Source organism: Leucopleurus acutus (assembly GCF_964270905.1).
Source record: "Leucopleurus acutus genome assembly, chromosome: X".
Lineage (NCBI taxonomy): Eukaryota > Metazoa > Chordata > Mammalia > Artiodactyla > Delphinidae > Leucopleurus > Leucopleurus acutus.
The window spans coordinates 75489942-75512560 of record NC_139148.1 but is presented as its reverse complement, the minus strand read 5'-3'; the positions used below and the strand labels follow the sequence as shown (position 1 = coordinate 75512560).

General features: G+C 38.3%; 1 long non-coding RNA gene across 1 annotated transcript in view; it reads right to left on the bottom strand.

Annotated features, from left to right (window-relative positions):
• Positions 1-3421: 3421 nt before the first annotated feature.
• The window catches only part of LOC309978780, a 70232-nt gene continuing 51034 nt past the window's right edge, over positions 3422-22619 (bottom strand). The window contains exon 2 of the long non-coding RNA XR_014327144.1: positions 3422-3516. This is a non-coding gene — a long non-coding RNA (uncharacterized lncRNA). The remainder of the gene's footprint in view (positions 3517-22619) is intronic.

Sequence of the window (22619 nt, the reverse complement as noted above, 5' to 3'; positions counted from 1 at the left end):
AAAATAATTCAGAATAATGATAGTAAAGATGATCCAAAATCTTGGAAGTAGGATGGAGAAAATACAAGAAAAGTTTAACAAGGACTTGGAAGAACAAAAGTGCAAACAAAGAGAGATGAACAACACAATAAATGTAATTAAAATTCTCTAGAAGGGATCAATAGCAGAATAACTGAGGCAGAAGAACTGATAACTGACCTGGAAGATAAAATAGTGGAAATAACTACTAAAGACCATAATAAAGAAAAAAGAAGGAAAAGAACTGAGGACAGTTTCAGAGACCTCTGGGACAACATTAAACACACCAACCTTCGAATTATAGGAAGAAGAGAAAAAGAAAGGCACTGAGAAAATATTTCAGGAGATTATAGTTGAAAACTTCCCTAAATGGGAATGGAAATAGGTAATCAAGTCCAGGAAGCACAGAGAGTCCCATAAAGGATAAATCCAAGGAGAAACATGTCAAGACACACATTAATCAAACTGTCAGAAATTAAATACGAAGAAAACATATTACAAGCAGCAAGGGGAAAACAACAAACAACACACACGGGAATCCCCATAAAGTTAACAGCTGATCGTTCAGCAGAAACTCTGCAAGCCAGAAGGAAGTGGCAGGCCATATTTAAAGTGATGAAAGAAAAAAACCTACAACCAAGATTACTCTACCCAGCAAGGAACTCATTCAGATTTGATGGAGAAATTAAAAGTTTTAGAGACAAGCAAAAGCTAAGAGAATACAGCACCACCACCCCAGCTTGACAAAAAATTCTAAAGGAACTTCTCTAGGCAGGAAACACAAGAGAAGGAAAAGACCTACAAAAATAAACTCAAAACAATTAAGAAAATGGTAATAGGAACATACATATTGATATTTGCCTTAAATGTAAATGGATTAAAACCTCCAACCAAAAGACATAGACTGGCTGGATGGATACAAAAACGAGTCCCATATACATACAGTCTACAATAGACCCGCTTCAGACCTAGGGACACATACAGACTGAAAGTGAGGGGATGGAAAAAGACATTCCATGCAAATGGAAATCAAAAGAAAGCTGCAGTAGCAATTCTCATAACAGACAAAATAGACTTTAAAATAAAGATTATTACAAGAGACAAAGAAAGACACTACATAATGATCAAGGGATCGATCCAAGAAGAAGATATAACAATCGTAAATATTTATGCACCCAACATAGGAGCACGTCAATACATAAGGCAAATATTAACAGCCATAAAAGGGGAAAGTGACAGTAACACAATCATAGTAGACTACTTTAACATCCCACTTTCACAAATGGACAGATCATACAAAATGCAAATAAATAAGGAAACACAAGATTTAAAGGATACATTAAACAAGATGTACTTGATTGATATTTACAGGACACTCCATCTGAAAACAACAGAATACACTTTCATCTCAAGCGCGCATGGCACATTCTCCAGGATAGATCATATCTTGGGTCGAAATCAAGCCTTCGTAAATTTTAGAAAATTGAAATCATATCAAGCATCTTTTCCAACCAAAACACTATGAGACTAGATATCAATTACAGGAAAAAATCTGTAAGAAATACAAACACATGGAGGCTAAACAACACACTACTTAATAAACAAGAGATCACTGAAAAAATCAAAGAGTACATCAAAAAATACATAGAAACAAATAACAATGAAAACACAATGATGCAAAGCCTATGCTATGCAGCAAAAGGAGTTCTAAGAGGGAAGTTTGTAGCTATAAAAGCCTACCATAAGAAACAAGAAACATCTCAAATAAACAACCTAAACTTACACCTAAAGCAATTAGAGAAAGAAAAAAAAAACCCAAGTTAGCAGAAGGAAAGAATCTTAAAGATCTGATCAGAAAAAATGAAAAAGAAATGAAGAAAATGATAGCAAAGATCAATAAAACTAAAAGCTGGTTCTTTAAGAAGATAAACAAAATAGATAAATCATTAGCCAGGATCATCAAGAAAAAAAGGGAGAAGATTCAAATTAATAGAATTAGAAATGACAAGGGAGAAGTAACAACTGACACTGCAGAAATACAAAGGATCATGAGAGATTACTACAGGCAATTCTATGCCAACAAATTGGACAACCTGGAAGTAATGAATAAATTCTTAGAAATGCACAACCTTCCGAGACTGAACCAGGAAGAAATAGAAAAAATGAACAGAGCAATCACAAGCACTGAAATTGAAACTGTGATTAAAAATCTTCTAACAAAGAAAAGCACAAGACTAGATGGCTTCACAAATGAACTCGATAAAACATTGAGAGAAGAGCTAACACCTATCCTTCTCAAACTCTTCCAAAATATAGCAGAGAGAGGAACACTTCCAAACTCATTCTACGAGGCCACCATACTCTGATACCAAAAACAGACACACATGTCACAAAAAAAGAAAACTACAGGCCAATATCTCTGATGAACCTAGATGCAAAAAACCTCAACAAAATACTAGCAAACAGAATCCAACAGTACATTAAAAGGATCATACATTATGATCAATTTGGTTTTATCCCAGGAATGCAAGGATTCTTCAATATACGCAAATCAGTCAATGTGATACAACATAGTAACCAAATGAAGGAGAAAATGTATATGATCATCTCAATAGATGCAGATAAAGCTTTTGACAAAATTTAATACCATTTACGATAACAATGCTCCAGAAAGTAGGCATAGAGAGAACTTTCTTCAACATAATAAAGGCCATATATGAGAAACCCACAGCTAACATCATCCACAATTGTGAAAAAGTGAAACCATTTCCACTAAGATCAGCAAGAAGACAAGGTTGCCCACTCTCACCACTCTTATTCAACATAATTTTGGAAGTTATAGCCACATAGTGATCAGAGAAGAAAAAGAAATAAAAAGAATCCAAATCTGAAAAGAAGTAGTAAAGCTGGTACAACGTCACACCTGCTTCTGCCACCGCAGGCTCACCCTGCACTCCATGCCCCTCCCTCCCACCAGCATGAGTGAGCCATAGCCCCCGAATCAGTGGCTCCTTTAACCCCATCCTCTCTGAGCAAAAAACAGACGCCCTCCAGCTACGTGCACGCAGATGCAGGGCAAAATCCAAAGCTGAGCCCCTGGGAGCTGTGAGAACAAAGAAGAGAAAGGGAAATCTCTCCCAGCAGCCTCAGAAGCAGCGGATCAAAGTTCCACAATCAACTTGATGTACCCTGCATCTGTGGAATACATGAATAGACAACGAATCATCTCAAATTGAAGAGGTGGACTTTGAGACCAATATTTATGATTTTTCCCCTTTTCCTCTTTTTGTGAGTGTGTATGTGTATTCTTCTGTGTGAGATTTTGTCTGTATAGCTTTGTTTCCACCATTTGTCCTAGGGTTCTATCAGTTGGGTTTCTTTTAATTTTTTTCTTAATAATTAATTTTAATTTTAATAACTTTATTTTATTTTACTTTATCTTCTTTCTTCCTTCCTTCCTTCCTTCCTTTCTTTCTTTCTTTCTTTCTTTCTTTCTTTCTTTCTTTCTTTCTTTCTTTCTTTCTTTCTTTCTTTCCTTCCTTCCTTCCTTCCCTCCTTTAGACAACAACTCAACCAAAATTGAGGAGGTGGACTTTGAGAGCAAGATTTATGATTTTTCCCCTTTTTCCTCTTTTCGTAAGTGTGTATTTGTATGCTTCTGCGTGAGACTTTGTCTGTATAGCTTTGCTTCCACCATTTTTCTTAAGGTTCTATCCGTCTGTTTTTTTCTTAATAATTACTTTTTAATTTAATAACTTTATTATATTTTACTGTATTTTATCTTCTTTCTTTCTTTCTTTATTCCTTCCTTTCCTCCTTTCTTCATTCCACCATCCCTCCCTCCCTCCCTCCTTTTTCTTACTTTCCTTCTTTCCTTCTTTCCTTCTTTCCATCCTTCCTTCCTTCCTTCCTTCCTTCCCTCATTTCTTTCTTTCTTTCTATCTTTCTTTCTTCCTACTTCTACTAATTCTTTCTCTCTACTTTTTTTCCATTTTATTCTGAGCCATGTGGATGAAAGCCTCTTGGTGCTGCAGCCAGGAGTCAGTGTTGTGCCTCTGAAGTGGGAAAGACAACTTCAGGACACTGGCCAACAAGAGAACTCCCAGCTCCACATAATACCAAATGGCGAAAATCTCCCAGAGATCTCCACCTCAACACCAGCACCCAGCTTCACTCAACGACCAGCAAGCTACAGTGCTGGACACCCTATGCCAAACAACTAGCAAAACAGGAATACAACCCCACCCATTAGCAGAGAGGGTGCCTAAAATCACAATAAGTCCACAGACACCCCAAAACACACCACCAGACATGGACCTGCCCACCAGAAAGACAAGATCCAGCCTCATCCACCGGAACACAGGCACTAGTCCCCTCCACCAGGAAGCCTACACAAAGCACTAAACCAAACTTAGCCACTGGGGACAGACATTAAAAACAATGGGAACTACGAACGTGCAGCCTGCAAAAAGGAGACCCCAAACACAGAAAGATAAGCAAAATGAGAAGACAGATAAACACACCGCAGATGAAGGAGCAAGATAAAAACCCACCACACCAAACAAATGAAAAGGAAATAGGCTGTCTGCCTGAAAAATAATTCAGAATAATGATAGTAAAGATGAGCCAAAATCTTGGAAATAGAATAGACAAAATGCAAGAAACGCTTAACAAGAACCTAGAAAAACTAAAGATGAAACAAGCAATGATGAACAAGACAACAAGTGAAATTAAAAACACTCTAGATGGGATCAATAGCAGAATAACAGAGCAGAAGAATGGATAAGTGACCTGGAAGATGAAATAGTGGAAATAACTACTGCAGAGCAGAATAAAGAAAAAAGAATGAAAAGAACTGGGGACAGACTCAGAGACATCTGGGACAACATTAAACACACCAACATTCGAATTATAGGGGTTCCAGAAGAAGAAGAGAAAAAGAAAGGGACTGAGAAAATATTTGAAGAGATTATAGTTGAAAACTTCCCAAATATGTGAAAAGAAATAGTTAATCAAGTCCAGGATGCACAGAGAGTCCCATACAGGCTAAATCGAAGGAGAAATATGCCAAGACACATATTAATCAAACTGTCAAAAATTAAATACAAAGAAAGCATATTAATAGCAGCAAGGGAAAAACAACTAATAACACACAAGGGAATCCTTATAAGGATAACAGCTGAAATTTCAGCAGAAGCTGTGCAAGCCAGAAGGGAGTGGAAGGACATACTGAAAGTGATGAAGGAGAAAAACCTGCAACCAAGATTACTCTACCCAGCAAGGATCTCATTCAGATTCGATGGAGAAATTAAAACTTTTACAGACAAGCAAAAGCTGAGAGAGTTCAGCACCACCAAACCAGCTTTACAACAAATGCTAAAGGAACTTCTCTAAGTAAGAAACACAAGAGAAGGAAAAGACATATAATAAGGAACCCAAAACAATTTAGAAAATGGGAATAGGAACATACATATTGATAATTACCTTAAATGTAAATGGACTAAACGCTCCCACCAAAAGACACAGATAGGATGAATGGATACAAAAACAAGACCCATATATATGCTGTCTACAAGAGACTCACTTCAGACATAGAGACACATACAGACTGAAAGTAAGGGGACGGAAATACATATTCCATGCAAATGGAAACCAAATGAAAGCTGGAGTAGAAATTCTCATATCAGACAAGATAGACTTTAAAATAAAGACTATTAGAAGAGACAAAGAAGGACACTACATAACGATCAAGATATTGATCCAAGAAGAAGATATAACAATTGTAAATATTTATGCACCCAACATAGGAGCACCACAATACATAAGGCAAATACTAAAAGCCATAAAGAGGGAAATCTTCACTAACACATTCATAGTAGGGGACGTTAACACCTCACTTTCACCAATGGACAGATCATCCAAAATGAAAACAAGGAAACACAAGCTTTAAATGATACATTAAACAAGATGATTTTAATTGATATTTTAGGCCACTCCATCAAAAAACAACAGAATACATATTTTTCTCAAGTGCTCATGGAACATTCTCCAGGATAGATCATATCTTGGGTCACAAATCAAGCCCTGGTAATTTAAGAATATTGAAATTGTATCAAGTATCTTTTCCTACCACAATGCAATGAGACTAGATATCAATTACAGGAAGAAATCTGTAAAATATACAAACACATGGAGGCTAAACAATACACTACTTAATAACGAAGTGATCATTGAAGAAATCAAAGAGGAAATTTAAAAATACCTAGAAACAAATGACAATGGAGACATGACGACCCAAAACCTATGGGATGCAGCAAAAGCAGTTCTAAGAGGGAAGTTTATAACAATACAAGCCCACCATAAGAAACAGTAAACATCTCGAATAAACAACCTAACCTTCCACCTAAAGCAATTAGAGAAAGAAGAACAACCCCCCCCCCACAAAATTAGCTGAAGGAGAGAAATCATAAAAATCAGATCAGAAATAAATGAAAAAGAATTGAAGGAAACAATAGCAAAGGTCAATAAAACTAAAAGCTGGTTCTTTAACCAGATACCAAAAAAATATAAACCATTAGCTAGACTCATCAAGAAATAAAGGGATAAGACTCAAATCAATAGAATTAGAAATGAAAAAGGAGAAGCAACAACTGACACTTCAGAAATACAAAAGATCATGAGAGATTACTACAAGCAACTCTATGCCAATAAAATGGACAACCTGGAAGAAATGGACAAATTCTTAGAAATGCACAACCTGCCAAGACTGAATCAGGAAGAAATAGAAAATATGAACAGACCAATCACAAGCACTGAAATTGAAACTGTGATTAAAAATATTCCCACAAAAAAAGCCCAAGATCAGATGGCTTCACAGGTGAATTTTATCAAACATTTAGTCAACAGCTAACACCTATACTTCTCAAACTCTTCCAAAATATAGCAGAGGGAGGAACACTCCCAAATTCATTCTACGAGGGCCCCATCACCTTGATACCACAACCAGACAAGGATGTCACAAAGAAAGAAAACTACAGGCCAATATCACTGATGAACATAGATGCAAAAATCCTCAACGAAATACTAGCAAACAGAATCCAACAGCACATCAAAAGGATCATACACCATGAACAAGTGGGGATTTTACCAGGAATGCAAGGATTCTTCAATGTACGCAAATCTATCAATGTGATAAACCATATTAACTAATTAAAGAAGAAAAACCATATGATCATCTGCATAGATGAATAGAAATCTTTTGATAAAATTCAACACCCATTTATGATAAAAACCCTGCAGAAAGTAGGCATAGTGGGAACTTTCCTCAACATAATAAAGGCCATATATGACAAACCCACAGCCAACATCATCCTCAATGGTGAAAAACTGAAAGCTTTTAAACTAATATCAGGAGTAAGACAAGGTTGCCCACTCTCACCACTCTTATTCAACCTAGTTTTGGAAGTTCTAGCCAAAGCAACCAGAGAAGAAAAGGAAATAAAAGGAATCCAAATCAGAAAAGAAGAAGTAAAGCTGTCACTATTTGCAGATGATATGATACTATACATAGAGAATCCTAAAGATGCTACCAGAAAACAACTAGAGCTAATCAATGAATTTGGTAAAGTACCAGGATACAAAATTAATGCACAGAAATCTCTTGCATTCCTATACACTAATGATGAAAAATCTGAAAAGGAAATCAAGAAAACACTCCCATTTACCATGAAAAAAAAAGAATAAAATATCTAGGAAAAACCAACCTAAGGAGACAAAAGACCTGTATGCAAAATTATAGGACACTGATGAAAGAAATTAAAGATGATACAAATAAATGGAGAGATATAACATGTTTCTGGATTGGAAGAATCAACATTGTGAAAAATGACTCTACTATCCAAAGCAATCTACCGATTCACTGCAATCCCTATCAAACTATCACTGGCATTTTACACAAAACTAGAACAAAAAATTTCACAATTTGTATGGAAACACAAAAGACCACGAATAGGCAAAGCAATCTTGAGAATGAACAATGGAGCTGGAGGAATCAGGCGCCCTGACTTCAGACTATACTACAAAGCTACAGTAATCAAGACAGTATGGTACTGGCACAAAAATAGAAAGTTAGATAAATGGAACAGGATGGAAAGCCCAGAAATAAACCCACGCACATATGGTCACCTTAACTTTGATAAAGGAGGCAGGGATACACAGTGGAGAAAGGACAGCCTCTTCAATAATGATGCTGGGAAAACTGGACAGGTACATGTAAAAGTATGAGATTAGATCACTCCCTAACACCATACACAAAAATAAGCTCAAGATGGATTAAAGACCAAAATGTAAAGCCAGAAAGGATCAAAATCTTAGAGGAAAACTTAGGCATAACACTCTATGACATAAATCACAGCAAGATCCTTTTTGATCCACTTCCTAGAGAAATGGAAATAAAAACAAAAATAAACAAATGGGACCTAATGAAAGTTCAAAGCTTTTGCACAGCAAAGGAAACCATAAACAAGACCAAAAGACAACCCTCAGAATGGGAGAAAATATTTGCAAATGAAGCAACTGACAAAGGATTAATTTCCAAAATTTGCAAGCAGCTCATGCAGCTCAATAACAAAACAGCAAACAACCAAATCCAAAAATGGGCAGAAGACCTAAATAGACATTTCTCCAAAGATATACAGACTGCCAAAAAATACATGAAAGAATGCTCAACAGCACTAATCATTTAGGAAAGTCATTGTTTTTTTGTTATTTGTCTATGTATTTTTTGATTTCCTCTTTTATTTTTTCAGTGATCCGTTTGTTGTTTAGTAACATACTGCTTAGCCTCAATGTGTTTGTGTGTTTTACAGTTTTTTTTTTTCTGTAATTGATTTCTAATCTCAGACCATTGTGGTCAAAAAAGTTGCTTGACATGATTTCAATTTTCTTAAATTTACTGAGGCTTGATTTGTGGCCCAAGATGTGATTTATCCTGGAGAATGTTCCTTGTATAATTGTACTCTCATAGGCAGCATATATATGGGTCTTCTATTTGTATCCATTCAGCCAGTCTATGTCTTTTGTTTGGAGCATTTAACCCATTTACATTTAAGGTAATTATCAATATCTATGTTCCTATTACCATTTTCTTAAGTGTTTTGGGTTTGTTTTTGTAGGTCTTTTTTCTTCCCATTCTCATTTGTTCTCTTCTCTGTGATTTGAGGACCATCTTTAGTGTTGTGTTTGGGTAGCTTTTTCTATTTTTGTGTGTGTAGCTACTGTAGTTGTTGGGTTTGCTGTTCCTATTAGGTTTTGACATAGCAGTCTATATATGTAGATGATTGTTTTAAGTTGCTCATTTCTTTCCCTCCTAGATAAGTTCCTGTAGCATTTGTTGTAAATCTGGTTTAGTGGTGCTGAATTCTCTCAGCTTTTGCATGTCTTTAAAATTTTTGATTTCTCCATCATATCTGAATGAGAGCCTTGCGGGGTAGAGCAGTCTTGGTTGTAGGTTTGTCCCTTTCATCACTTGAAATATGTTGTGCCACTCCCTTCTGGCCTGCTGAGTTTCTGCTGAAAAATCAGCTGATAACCTTATAGGTATTCCTTTATGTGTTATTTGTTGCTTCTCCTTGTTGCTTTTAATATATTTACTTTTTCTTTAATTTTTCTCAGTTTGATTAATATGTATTTCAGTGTGTTTCTCCTTGGGCTCATCCTGTATCAGATTCTCTGAGCTTCCTGATTTTGAGTGAGTGTTTCTTTTCTCATATTATGTAACTTTTCAGCTATAATCTCTTCAAATATATTCTCAGGCCCTTTCTCTTTCTCTTCTCCTTCTAGGACCCCTATAATGTGAATGTTGGTGCACTTCCTGTTGTCCCAGTGGTCTCTGAGACTGTCCTCATTTCTTTTCATTCTTTTTTCTTTACTTGTTCTGTAGCAGTGATTTCCACCACTCTGTTTTTCAGAACACTTATTCATTCTTCTGCCTCAGTTATTCTGCTATTGATTCCTTCTAGGGTATTTTTCATTTCACTTATTGTATTGTTCATCTATGTTTGTTTGTTCTTTAAATCTTCTAGCTCCTTGTTAAATATTTCTTGTATCTTCTCAATATGTGCCTCCATTCTATTTCTGAGATTTTGGATCATCTTTACTATCATTACTCTGAATTCTTTTTCAGGTAGATTGCTTACTCCACTTCACTTAGTAGTTCTTATGGGGTTTTATCTTTTTCCTTCATTTGCAACATATTTCTCTGTCATCTCTTTTTGTCTAACTTTCTGTGTTTGTGGTTTCCTTTCCACAGGCTGCAGGATCATAGTTCCTCTTGCTTCTGTGTCTTCCCCCTGTTGGGTGAGGTTGGCTCAGGCACTTGTGCAGGCTTCCTGGTGTGAGGTACTGGTGCCTGCCCTCTGGTGGGTAGAGCTGGGTCTTGTCCTTCTGATGAGCAGATGCACATCAAATGGTGTGTTTTGCCATGGCTGTGAGCTCAGTACGACTTTAGGCAGCTTTTTTTCTGATGGGTGGAGCTGTGTTCCTATCTTGTTGGTCTTTTGACCTGAAGCTTTGCAGCACTGGAACCCGTATGTTATTAGGTGCAGCTGGGTCTTTGTGCCAAAATGTGGACCTCTGGGAAAGTTCACTCTGATCAGTATTCCCTCAGGCTTCCACTACCTGTGTCCTTGCCCTCACAGCAAGCTATAGTTGACCTTTGCCTCCCTAGGAGACACTGCAAGACACCTAGGTAGGAGTAGCCCACGTTCCTATGGAGGTACTGCTTTGTGATGGGTCTCAGTACATGTGAGACCTTGTGTTAATCCTCCACAATGGAGTGTCTTTTCCCCCCAGCCCAGTGGAGCTCCTGCACTCAAGCCTCACTAGCCTTCAAGAATAAATGATCTGGGGATTCTTCCTCCTGATGCCAGACCTTCAGACTGTCTTGGAGGGCTCTTTTTATGTGGGAATGTCCCTGTGTAGCCTATGTGGGTTTAATATTTTTTGGTGTAGGTGCTGTTTTTAATATAGATGCCTGCCATGTCTTTCCTCAGTGTATGTTGGTCCTTATCCCCTTGATAGGAGGTGTGACTGATGTGGTGACCAGAGCCTGCACTGGATATTGAGCAGGGCCTTCCCTTTACTTTGTGGTTGTCCCTTCTCTGTCAGAGGTGGGGCCTACTCCTTAGCTGCTTCAGTACAGACCCCCAGGTCTGTTTCTTAGCTGTGTTTCTGACCTGCAGTGTGAGGTAGGCCAGATTGGAGCACTCCCTCTAGGTGGGAAGACACTGAGTATTCCTCTTCTGGAGCTGTTCACCTGTGGGTTTGCTCTGTTGTGTCACTTTCCACCCATTGTGTGAGCTCTCAGATTACACCATTGTTGGCACTGCTCTTGGCCCTGCCTTAACTGTGGGCATGCTGGCAGTTGGCCCTGGTGACTCTCAGATATTGTTTTCACCAGGCCACCAGCATAGATCTATTGAAGTCAGGTCCCAGGATTGCAGTAATCATGGATCTGGACCCACTGTGGGTGCTAGGGGGAAGCTCAGACTCTGGCCTCACCCAACTGCATGTTTATGTGTCCACAGTCTACAGCTCCTAAAGCTAGACCCATCTTGGCTGAATGAACACTAGTTGTCAGTTCAGATGTTCTGTAGGTGGTGAGTTTACAAAGCTGGTCACGGTAGTGTCAATTCATAGTTTGCACAGCTGTGAGGAGAGAGTTCAGGTTTTCTTCTTTAGTTACATGGATCCTGGTTCTCAGCTGTAGTTTCAGCTCCACCTCTGCTTGTGGGCCACCACAGGGGTCTGCTTCTGAGGTTACCCCAGAGCACATGAGTCTGCCTGGTGAGGAGGGGGCACAGAGGCTGTGGTGGCCAGGGTCATGAGTGTGCCCACAGTGAAGACAGGGTGCAGAGGAGGCAGTGACCATAGGGATGGGGTTTTGGTGTAGCTAGTGGCCACAGGCATGAGGAAGCTCACCCCAGTGGGGACAATGCAGGCTGAAGAGTCGGTGGCCACGAGTGCAAGAAATCTGGCCTGGTAGGAGCCCTTTCCAGTACCTGGGGAGGCAGCAGTCAGAGTGTGGGGAGAGAGGCTGCAATGGCAACTCTGTTTCTTACATGTCACTCAACAATGGCACTTCAATTCTATGGCAGCCCAGGTTTCCTCCACAAGTATTCCTGGTTGTGGATTTCCTTACTCCCATCCCCCCAGACTATCTCCTCTCAAGTCCTCTCCCTGGGCTTCTTCTCTAAATCCCACATTCCACCATCCAGTCCCCTTCCACCCTAGCAGACACATGTCTCAGGATGGGACTTACAGGGATGTGGCACAGACCATCTATGCAGGTCTCACTCTGTCCTGCCTGCCACAGACCTGTTGCTGAGTTCTCCTCTGATAGCCCCCAAAGATCCCCTTCTGTTCCAACTGATCTCCACACTGGTGATGGTGTTTCCCTGGATAGAGGAACCACTACTCTCCTTAAGTTCCCCTCCAGGGACTCAGGTACCTTCCTGCTTCCTCTCCTCTTCCTTTTCTCTTCTTCATTCTTTCATCCTACCCGGTCACACAGGGAACACTCTTGTCCTTTTAGGTGTCTGAGATCCTCTGCTAGTGTTCAGCTGATGCTCTGTGAGAATTGATCCATCCATAGATGTATTCTTGATGCATTTGTGGGGAGAGAAGAAGTCCATGTCCTGCTACTCCTCTGCCATCTTGACTACTCCAAAAGTTTACTCTTTTTTTTTTTTACATCTTTATTGGAGTATAATTGCTTTACAATGGTGTGTTAGTTTCTGCTTTATAACAAAGTGAATCAGTTATACATATACATATGTTCCCATATCTCTTCCCTCTTGCATCTCCCTCCCTCCAACCCTCCCTATCCCACCCCTCCAGGTGGTGACAAAGCACCAAGCTGATCTCCCTCTGCTATGGGGCTGCTTCCCACTAGCTATCTACCTTACCTTTGGTAATGTATATATGTCCATGCCACTCTCTCACTTTGTCACAGCTTACCCTTTCCCCCGTCTCATAACCTCAAGTCCATTCTCTAGTAGGTCTGTATCTTTATTCCTGTCTTACCACTATGTTCTTCATGACTTTTTTTTTCAAATTCCATATATATATGTTAGCATATGGTATGTGTCTTTCTCTTTCTGACTTACTTCACTCTGTATGACAGACTCCAGGTTTATCCACCTCATTACAAATAGCTTAATTTCGTTTCTTTTAATCTCTGAGTAATATTCTATTTTATATATGTGCCACATCTTCTTTATCCATTCATCCAATGATGGACACTTAGGTTGTTTCCATCTATGGGCTATTGTAAATAGAACTGCAATGAACATTTTGATACATAACTCTTTTTGAATTATGGTTTTCTCAGGATATATTCTCAGTAGTGGGGTTGCTGGGTCATATGGTAGTTCTATTTGTAGTATTTTAAGGAATCTCCATAGTGTTCTCCACAGTGGCTGTATCAATTTACATTACCACCAACAGTGCAAGAGGGTTCCCTTTTCTCCACACCCTCTGCAACATTTATTGTTTCGAGATTTTTTGATGATGGCCATTCTGACTGGTGTGAGATGATATCTCACTGTAGTTTTGATTTGTATTTCTCTAATGATTAATGATGTTGAGCATTCTTTCATGTGTTTGTTGGCAGTCTATATATCTTCTTTGGAGAAACGTCTATTTAGTTCTTCTGCCCATTTTGGATTGGGTTCTTTGTGTTTCTGTTTTTGAGCTGCATGAGCTGCTTATAAATTTTGGAGAATAATCCTTGGTCAGTTGCTTCATTTACAAATATTTTCCCCCATTCTGAGGGTTGTCTTTTGGTCTTGTTTACGGATTCCTTTGCTGTGAAAAAGCTTTTAAGTTTCATTAGGTCCCATTTGTTTATTTTTGGTTTTATTTCCATTTCTCTAGGAGGTGGGTCAAAAATGATCTTGCTGTGATATATGTCATAGAGTGTTCTGCCTATGTTTTCCTCTAAGAGTTTGATAGTTTCTGATGTTACATTTAGGTATTTAATTCATTTTCACCTTATTTTTGTGTACAGTGTTGGGAAGTGATCTAATCTCATACTTTTACATGTACCTGTCAAATTTTCCCAGCACCACTTATTGAAGAGGCTATCCTTTCTCCACTGTACATTCCTGCATTTTCTATCAAAGATAAGTTGACCATATGTGCGTGGGTTTATCTCTGGGCTTTCTACCCTGTTCCATTGATCTATATTTCTGTTTTCGTGCCAGTACTATACTGTATTGATTACTGTAGCTTTGTAGTATACCCTGAAATCATGGAGCCTGATTCCTCCCACTCCGTTTTTCGTTCTCAAGATTGCTTTGGCTATTCGGGGTCCTCTGTTTCCATACAAATTGTGAATTTTTTTGTTCTAGTTCTGTGAAAAATGCCAGTGGTAGTTTGATAGGGATTGCATTGAATATGTAGATTGCTTTGGGTAGTACAGTCCTTTTCACAATGTTGATTCTTCCAATCCAAGAACATGCTATATCTTTCCACCTATTTGTATCATCTTTAATATCATTCATCAGTGTCATAATTTTCTGCATACAGGTCTTTTGTCTACTTACATAGGTTTATTCCTAGATATTTTATTCTTTTTGTTGCAGTGGTAAATGGGAGTGTTTTCTTGATTTCACTTTCAGATTTTTCATCATTACTGTATAGGAGCGCCAGAGATTTCTATGCATTAATTTTGTATCCTGCAACTTTACCAAATCCACTGATTAGCTCTAGTAGTTTTCTGGTAGCATCTTTAGGAATCTCTATGTATAGTATCATATCATCTGCAAACAGTGACAGCTTTACTTCCTCTTTTCCGATTTGGATTCCTTTTATTTCCTTTTCTTCTCTGATTGCTGTGGCTAAAACTTCCAAAACTATGTTGAATAAGAGTGCTGTGAGTGGGCAACCTTCTCCTCTTCCTGATCTAAGTGGAAATCCTTTCAGTTTTTCACCATTGGGGTCAATGTTGGCTGTGGGTTTGTCATATATGACCTTTACTATGTTGAGGAAAGTTCCCTCTATGCCTTCTTTCTGCAGGGATTTTATCATAAATGGGTGTTGAATTTTTTTGAAAGCTTTCTCTGCATCTATTGAGATGATCATATGTTTTTTCTCGTTCAATTTCTTAATATGGTGTATCACGTTGATTGATTTGCATATATTGAAGAATCCTTGCATTCCTCCAATAAACCCTAGTTGATCATGGTGTATGATCCGTTTGATATGCTGAGGGATTCTGTTTGCTAGTATTTTGTTGAGGATTTTTGCATCTATGTTCATCAGTGATATTGGCTTGTAGTTTTCTTTCTTTGTGACATCCTTGTCTGGTTTTGGTATCAGAGTGATGGTCACCTCATAGAATGAGTTGGGCAGTGTTCCTCCCTCTGCTATATTTTGGAAGAGTTTGAGAAGGATAGGTGTTAGCTCTTCTCTAAACATTTGATAGAATTCTCCTGTGAAGCCATCTGGTCCTGGGCTTTTGTTTGTTGGAAGATTTTTAATCACAGTTTCAATTTCAGTGCTTGTGATTGGTCTGTTCATATTTTCTATTTCTTCCTGATTCAGTCTTGACAGGTTGTGTATTTCTAAGAATTTGTCCATTTCTTCCAGGTTGTCCATTTTATTGGCATAGATTTGCTTGTAGTAATCTCTCATTATCTTTTGTATTTGTACAGTGTCAGTTGTTACTTCTCCTTTTTCATTTCTAATTCTATTGATTTCAGTCTTCTCTCTTTTTTTCTTGATGAGTCTGGCTAATGACTTATCAATTTTGTTTATCTTCTCAAAGAGCCAGCTTTTAGTTTTATTGATCTTTGCTATCATTACCTTCATTTCTTTTTCATTTATTTCTGATCTGATTTTTATGATTTCTTTCCTTCTGCTAACTTTCGGGTATTTTTGTTCTTCTTTCTGTAATTGCTTTAGGTGCAAGGTTAGGTTGTTTATTTGAGATGTTTCCTGTTTCTTAAGGTAGGATTTTATTGCTATAAACTTCCCTCTTAGAACTGCTTTTGCTGCATCCCATAGAATTTGCGTTGTTGTGTCTCCATTTTCATTTGTTTCCAGGTATTTTTTGATTTCCTCTTTGATGTCTTCAGTGATCAGTTTATTTTTAAGTAGTGTATTGTTTAGCCTCCATGTGTTTGTATTTTTTACAGATATTTTCCTGTAATTTATAACTTGTCTCATAGCGCTGTGGTCGGAAAATATACTTGATACGTTTTCAATTATCGTAAATTTATCAAGCCTTGATTTGTGACCCAAGATAAGACCTATCCTGGAGAATGCTCTATGAGCACTTGAGAAAAATGTGTATTCTGTTGTTTTTGGATGGAATGTCCTATAAATATCAATTACGTCCACCTTGTTTAATGTATCATTTAAAGCTTGTGTTTCCTTATTTATTTTCATTTTGATGATCTGTCCATTGGTGAAAGTGGGTTGTTGAAGTCCCCTACTATGAATGTGTTACTGTCAATTTCCTTTTTATGGCTGTTATTATTTGCCTTATGTATTGATGTGCTCCTATGTTGGGTTCATAAATATTTACAATTGTTATATCTTCTTCCTGGATCAATTGCTTAATCATTATGTAGTGTCCATCTTTGTCTCTTCTAATTGTCTTTATTTTAAAGTCTATTTTGTCTGATATGAGAATTGCTACTCCAACTTTCTTTTGGTTTCCATTTGCATGAAATATCTTTTCCATCCCCTTAATTTCAGTCTGTATGTGTCTCTAGGTCTGAAGTGGGTCTCTTGTAGACAGCAAATTTATGGGTCTTGTTCTTGTATCCACTCAGCCAATCTGTGTCTTTTGTTGGGAGCATTTATTGCATTTACATTTAAGGTAACTATCTACATGTATGTTCCTATTCCCATTTTCTTAATTGTTTTGGGTTCGTTATTGTATGTCTGTCCCTTCTCTTGTGTTTCTTGCCTAGAGTAGTTCCTTTAGCAGTTGTTGTAAAGCTGGTTTGGTGGTGCTGAACTCTCTCAGCTTTTGCTTGTCTGTAAAGGTTTTAATTTCTCCATCAAATCTGAATGAGGTCCTTGCTGGGTACAGTTATCTTGGTTGCAGGTTTTTCTCCTTCATCACTTTAAATATGTCCTGCCAGTCTCTTCTGGCTTGCAGAGTTTCTGCTAAAAGTGCAGATGTTAGCCTTATGAGGATTCCCTTGTGTGTTATTAGTTTTTTTTTCCCTTGCTGCTTTTAAGATATTTTATTTGTGTTTAATCTTTGACTGTTTGATTTATATGTGTCTTGGCGTATTTCTCCTTGGATTAATCCTGTATGGGACTCTCTGTGCTTCCTGGACTTGATTAACTATTTCCTTTCCCATTTTAGGGAAGTTTTCAACTATAATCTGTTCAAAATTTTTCTCAGTACCTTTGTTTTTCTATTCTTCTTCTAGAACCTCTATAATTCGAATGTTGGTGTGTTTAATGTTGTCCCAGAAGTCTCTGAGACTGTCCTTAGTCCTTTTCATTATTTTTTCTTTATTCTGCTCTCCAGTAGTTATTTCCACTATTTTATCTTCCAGGTCACTTATCCGTTCCTCTGCCTCAGTTATTGTGCTATTGATTCCATCTACAGTATTTTTAATTTCCTTTGTTGTGTTGTTCATCATTGTTTGTTTCATCTTTTGTTCTTCTAGGTCCTTGTTAAATGTTTCTTGAATTATGTATATTCTATTTCCAAGATTTTGGATCATCTTTACTATCATTATTCTGAATTCTTTTTCAGGTAGACTGCCTATTTCTTCTTCATTTCTTAGGTCTGGTGGGTTTTTATCTTGCTCCTTCATCTGCTGTCTGTTTTTCTGTCTTCTCATTTTGCTTATCTTACTGTGTTTGTGGTCTCCTTTTTGCAGGCTGCAGGTTCATAGTTCCTGTTGTTTTTGGTGTCTGTCTCCAGTGGCTAAGGTTGTTTTCGTGTGTTGTGTAAGCTTCCTGGTGGAGGGGACAAGTGTCTGTGTTCTGGTGGGAGAGGCTGGGTCTTGGCTTTTTGGTGGGCAAGTCCACATGTTGGTGTGTTTTGGGGTGTCTTTTTACTTATTATGATTTTAGGCAGCCTGTCTGCTAATGGGTGGTGTTGTGTTCCTGTCTTGCTAGTTGTTTGGCATAGGGTGTCCATCACTGTAGCTTGCTGGTCATTGAGTGAAGTTGGCTTCTAGTGTTGAGATGGAGATCTCTGGGAGATTTTTGCTGTTTGATATTATGTGGAGCTGGGAGGTCTCTTGCTGGCCAGTGTCCTGAAGTTGGCTCTCCCACCTCAGAGGCACAGCACTGACTCCTGGCTGCAGCCCCACAAGCCTTTCATCCACACAGCTCAGAATAAACCAGAGCAAAAGTAGAAAGAAATAATTAGTAGAAGTCTAAAGAAAGAAAGAATGAAAGAAAGAAAGGTGGGAGGGAGGGAGGGTGCAAAGAAAGAAGGAAGGAGGGAAGGAAGGAAAAAAGAAAGAAAGAAGGTAAAGTAAAATAAAGTAAGATAAAATATAATAAATTTATGAAAATATAAAAAATAATTATTAAGAGAAAAAGAAGAAAAAAAAATAAAAAAAATAAACAAAAAAAAACCCCAGATGGATAGAAGCCTAGGACAAATGGTGGAAGCCAAGCTATATAGACAAAATCTCACACAGAAGCATTTGCATACACACTCACAAAAAGAGAAAAAGTGTAAAACATCATAAATCCTGGTCTCAAAGTCCACCTCCTCAATTTGGGATGATTTGTTGTCTCAAAGAGGGAAGGAAGGAAAGAAAGAAAGAAAGAAAGAAGATAAAGTAAAACAAAATAAAGTTATTAAGATAAAAAATAATTATTAATAAAAAATATTTTTAAAAAAAAGGATGGATAGAACCCTAGGAATAATGTTGTGGAAACAAAGCTATACAGACAAAATCTCACACAAAAACACACACATACACACTCACAAAAAGAGGAAAAGGGTAAAAAATCATACATCTTGCTCTCAAAGTCCACATTCTTAATTTGGGATGATTCGTTGTCTATTCATGTATTCCACAGATGCAGGGTACATCAAGTTGATTGTGGAGTTTTAATCCGCTGCTTCTGAGGCTGCTGGGAGAGATTTCCCTTTCTTTTCTTTTTTCTCACAGCTCCCAGTTGCTCGGCTTTGGATTTGGCTCCCCGTCTGTGTGTAGGTCGCCGGAGGGCATCTGTTTTTCGTTCAGACAGGATGGGGTTAAAGGATCCGCTGATTCGGGGGCTCTGGCTCACTCAGGACAGGGGGAGGGAAGGGCATGGAGTGTGGGGTGAGCCTGAGGTGGCAGAGGCCGACATGACGTTGCACCAGCCTGAGGCGTGCTGTGTGTTCTCCTGGGGGAGTTGTCCCTGGATCCCGGGACCCTGGCAGTGGCGGACTGCACAGGCTCCACGGAAGGGGTGTGTGGATAGTGACCTGTGCTTGCACACAGGCTTCTTGGTGGTGGCAGCAGCAACCTTAACGTCTCATGCCCGTCTCTCGAGCTCCTTTAAGCCACACTCTTAATCCCCTCTCCTCGTGCACCAGGAAACAAAGAGGGAAGAAAAAGTCTCTTGCTTCTTCGGGGGGTCCAGACTTTTCCCCGGCATCCCTCCCAGCTAACCGTGGCACACTAACCGCCTGCAGTCTGTGTTCACGCCGTCAACCCCAGTCCTCTCTCGGCGCTCCGACAGAAGCCCGAGCCTCAACTCCCAGCCCCGCCTGCCCCAGAGGGTGAGCAGACAAGCCTCTCGGGCTGGTGAGTGCCGGTTGGCCCTGATCCTCTGTGCGGGAATCTCTCCGCTTTGCCCTCTGCACCCCTGTTGCTGTGCTCTCCTCTGCGGCTCTGAAGATTTCCCCTCCACCATTCGCAGTCTCCACCCACAAAGGGGCTTCCTAGTGTGTGGAAACCTTTCCTCCGTCACACCTCCCTCCCACTGGTGCAGGTCCAGTCCCTATCCTTTTGTCTCTGTTTATTCTTTTTTCTTTTGCCCTACCCAGGTACGTGGGGAGTTTCTTGCCTTTTGGGAGGTCTGAGGTCTTCTGCCAGCATTCAGTAGGTGTTCTGTAGGAGTTGTTCCACGTGTAGATGTATTTCTGGTGTATCTGTGGGGAGGAAGGTGATCTCCGTGTCTTACTCTTCTGCCATCTTCCCAGAAGCCCTCTCCAGAAGCTTATTCTTTATCAGTTTTTTCAGGGTCAGTTATTCATTAGCTTTCCTATATATTCAACCACTCCCTTTTGACACCTCTTACCAAAATTCAAAACATGCTCAAGTCTTTCTCATTTAAAAATAAGTTCTTCCTTCGACCCAAATCTGTGTCCAGCTCTCACCCTTATCCTTTCTTTTCACTTCATAACTACACTGCTTGAAATTGTTGTCTATGACATTTAATTCCATTTCTTCTCCTCTGATTCCTAACTCACTACTATTTGGATGCTGTCTCAATTCCTCCACCTATGTGGCTCTCATTAACTATGCATTCCCTACCAGAATACATTTGGGAACAAGGAATAATGTATTATGAAAAAAAGGGATACAGTCTAAATTCCTAAAAATATGGGGAAAGATACATCTCCAGTATTGAATACAGTGTTAACAGTACATTGCAAACAGTATTTGTCAAGTTAATGAATTTAAAGTAAATGATACACTTCTTCCCTAAAACTGCTTAAGGTCTCTTTTCTCCAAGTGTTCTTAAATTCTATGGTTACTGTTCTTTGTGTGAAATGTCATCATCCATTGCACTGATTATTCAGTAAGCTTTTCAATTTGAAATTTAAGTTCTTCATTGAGTTCTGGGAAATTTTCCTTCAATTGTTTCTTTGAGAATTTCCAACCCTTCATTTTCCTTGTTCTTGCTTTCTGGAATTGTTTTTTCTCAAACACCAACCATTATAGAACAGACTTCAATTTTTCTTAGTTTTTCTTTTGTTCATGTTACCTCATTGTCATTTTGTTCTTATTCTAGGAGATTACTCAACTTTATATCAACTGTATTTCATCAAGTGTGAGCTTCCTTATAATGTCTCTTGGTTGGGGAAACACCTATCATCAGTATCTTTACATCTTTTCTTTTGGGCTGTTCTGTTTCCTAAGATAAGTCTCTTCCAGTCTTCTGCTTAAAGAACATAGGCCTGACGGTCAGTATCCTAAAGATGGGTATATAAGTTTTCACTTAATTTTCCCATTTCTCATTTCCAATACACTACTCCCATCTTCAGCTCTGCCTTATGCACCATCGTAGTCTAGAGACACTCTGTTTTACCCTCTCCAAAGTGTAAATCTCCAGTCTCCTGCTGAGGGAATGAGGGCAGTCTCCTTCACAGAGTGAGAGAAGGGATCTGGTCTGATTGTTAAATATACCAGACAAATTCTTCCTAATTGTGTCCCTCTTTATGCTCACTTTCAGGAGCACCTGGTAGTGGCAATTCTGGATATCTTTGAATAACTTAAAGAGACCTATGCAAATTTTTTGAGAGCAGGGATATTTTGTCTACTTTTCTTAACAGCTCTATACCCTGAACCTAGAACATAATGCCTTAAGCATAATAAACAATCAATATATATTTCTTGAATTTAAGAAATAATATGCCAAGACTGAGTGAATGGTTGTGACAATGATCAAAGCTGGAAATGTCAATTAATTATCATATATGTTGTTGAAACCAAAGATGTGTGAGAACTTATAATTTGATTTTGTGATTTTTACCTGTAATTTGTTGATTGTATAAAATATTTTACTGTTGCAAGCACAACTCTGTAATGAGTTAATTGCTGTATTTTATTCATTCACATAATTTCTAGTGAAAAAATAATAAGAAGCATCTTTAAAAATAAAACAACTAATAAAATAACGCAACTAGTGTCCCAGAATGTGGAAAGCTCTAATTTAAAACTTCCATTTATTTGTGGCAAGATTTTTTTTCAGTAAGAAAGGAGAAACTATTAAAAGTTGAATGATGGTATGGAGAAGGACAAAGGTTTAAATATACCGATTATTATCAAAAGCTCTCATTTGTTTAATTTGAGACTGCTTAGAGGGTAAAAAAGGCATAAATTGTTTTTAAAAAGTGGTAAACATTGGACATATGTTGTACCTAAACAGAAAAAATAAGAGATATAATAGCTTATATCCAAGTGCCAATGAACTTACTAATGTGTAGCTGGTAAGTTCCAAGGGTTAAAACTATTTATATTTTGAAAAGTTAGGCATCAATGGCCATAGACCATATTAAGTACATTTAATAAAACTGTAATTTTTTGTCATTGTAGTAAAATACTGGCTTTTGAAGGGGAAGAAACAGATTATTTCTTTTTCTTCCACTGCTGCTGTGTTAATTTTTAACTCAAGATATCCCTCTGCTGGAATATTGGATTATTGAAACACAAACTATTTCTTCTTACAGGCATGTTCAGATTTCTAATATGGATCATCTAAAATGCTTCTGCTGGTTTCTAATAAACTATCCATGCCATGTTACTGTTGAATTGTGTTAAGGAAAGAACAAATATACACATATCTGGGTATATATAAATTATTTAGAAAATCTCTTCTAAGACATACCG